This window comes from Muntiacus reevesi, chromosome 1, assembly GCF_963930625.1.
Source record: "Muntiacus reevesi chromosome 1, mMunRee1.1, whole genome shotgun sequence".
NCBI classification, from domain to species: Eukaryota; Metazoa; Chordata; class Mammalia; order Artiodactyla; family Cervidae; genus Muntiacus; species Muntiacus reevesi.
The window spans coordinates 272,375,132-272,376,985 of record NC_089249.1 but is presented as its reverse complement, the minus strand read 5'-3'; the positions used below and the strand labels follow the sequence as shown (position 1 = coordinate 272,376,985).

General features: G+C 41.6%; 1 pseudogene; it reads left to right on the top strand.

Annotated features, from left to right (window-relative positions):
• Positions 1-525: 525 nt before the first annotated feature.
• Positions 526-987, top strand: LOC136169097 (FUN14 domain-containing protein 1-like; annotated as a pseudogene).
• Positions 988-1,854: the final 867 nt, after the last annotated feature.

Here is a 1,854-nt window from a genome sequence, read left to right as displayed (position 1 = left end):
TTGTGTTTTATTGTGGGGGTGGTTTGTGATAAGAATTCAAGAAGTAAAGCATAAAAGAAAATGTGCCTAATGAAACTCTTCTGTGCCGTTAACTCTAAAAATTCTGAAATATTGAAAATGTGGACCAAAAAGCATCGCCTGCCATTTCAGTAAACAACAAATTATGTCCACCATCAAGCCATCAGCCCCTGCCAGCTGCCCCTGATGGCGCACCCTGAGGGGAATTCAGAATGGAGAAAAACAGGATACTGGCTCTGGGTATTTAAGATGCCTGTCAAAGAAATAATTTCAGTTGGTCTAGAATCTTGCATCTTCCCATTCATAGAAAAGCACCAAAATCATTAACTTGAAGATGTCTTGTGTGTGTATGTGTGTGATCAGTAGTAATCTTTTGATGTTTGACTAAAAAATTTTTTTCAGCAGTAACTCCTACCATAGACTTCCACCTGGGCCTAGAGCAGTTTTTAAAGTAGTGGGGAGAGGCAGGCGGGTTGGGACCACCTCAGTACAGCTGCCGGCAGTATCATGGCAACCCGGAACCTCCCTTCCCAAGAATATGAAAGTGATGGTGACTCTTATGAAGTGTTGGATTTAACTGAGTATGCCAGAAGACACCACTGGTAGAATCGGGTGTTTGCCCACAGCTCTGGACCTATGGTAGAAAAATACTCAGTAGCCACCCAGATTGTAATGGGTGGAGTGAGGGGCTGGTGTGCGGGAGTTTTGTTCCAGAAAGCTCGAAAACTTGCAGCAACTGCAGTAGGTGGTGGCTTTCTTCTCCTTCAGATTGCCGGTCACGGTGGCTGTGTGCAGATCGACTGGAGGAGAGTTGAAAAAGATGTAAGCAAAGCAGAAGGACGATGAGGAAACCAGCAAATGAGGCAGCACCCAAAATCAATAATAGAAGAAGCAACAGAATTTGTCAGACAGAACACTGTGGTATCCAGTGGATTTGTGGGAGGCTTTTTGCTAGGCCTTGCATCTTAAGGAGGTGAATGTTCTATCACAGTGGAATCAACTCTGAGAAGAGGCTTGATGGTGACAAGATGGTCTCAATCTTACATATTGACAGATTCTCCAGGATAGATGACAAGAAACAGCTAGCTGGGCAGTACCAAGCTCACTGCTTAGCAATTTGCCATCTGAAATTTGACAACGAGTATCTGCTGTAAAATGACCTATATGATATATACGTATATATACATATATATATATATATATATATATATAAAATAGTATCCCTGAGCAAAATATGGCTTTCATTATTTTTTTAAAATTTGTGTTTGTTTAAAACTTGCCTGTGAAACACTACTATTGGATGTAGATATGGAGAGATAAAAAAAATCTGTTGGATATATTCCCCAGTAGAATATTATCTTCATTTTATTTTAAAAAAGAAACAAACAAAGCTCCTACATATCCTGTCCCCTCTTTCCCTCTTAGTAATAGTCCTCCCGAGCTTTCTGAGGGGATGCCTTCCCAGACTGCAGTCCTCAGTACAAAATATAGTTCTAAATTTTTAGGTTGTGTATGTGTGTGTCTGTGGGTTTGTTTTTTTTTTTTTTTTTCCCAGTTGAGTTTTGGTAACCAACAAAGGGATCCAGAACAGACTTCTCCCCTCACTTGAACTCTACAAGGAACGGGAGCTTTGGTATCAGCAGAAGCCCCCTTGGTCCTGTTTGCCCTTCCTCAGAAAGTCCAGATGAGTTTAGGTGAGTCTATCTTAGGTCTCAGACCTCTGGTTATTAGCTGAAGAGATTTTGTTTTTGTTGTTCAGTCACTAAGATACGTCCGACTCTTTGTGACTTCACGGACTGTTGCACCCCAGGGTCCCCTGTCCTCCACTATCTCCTG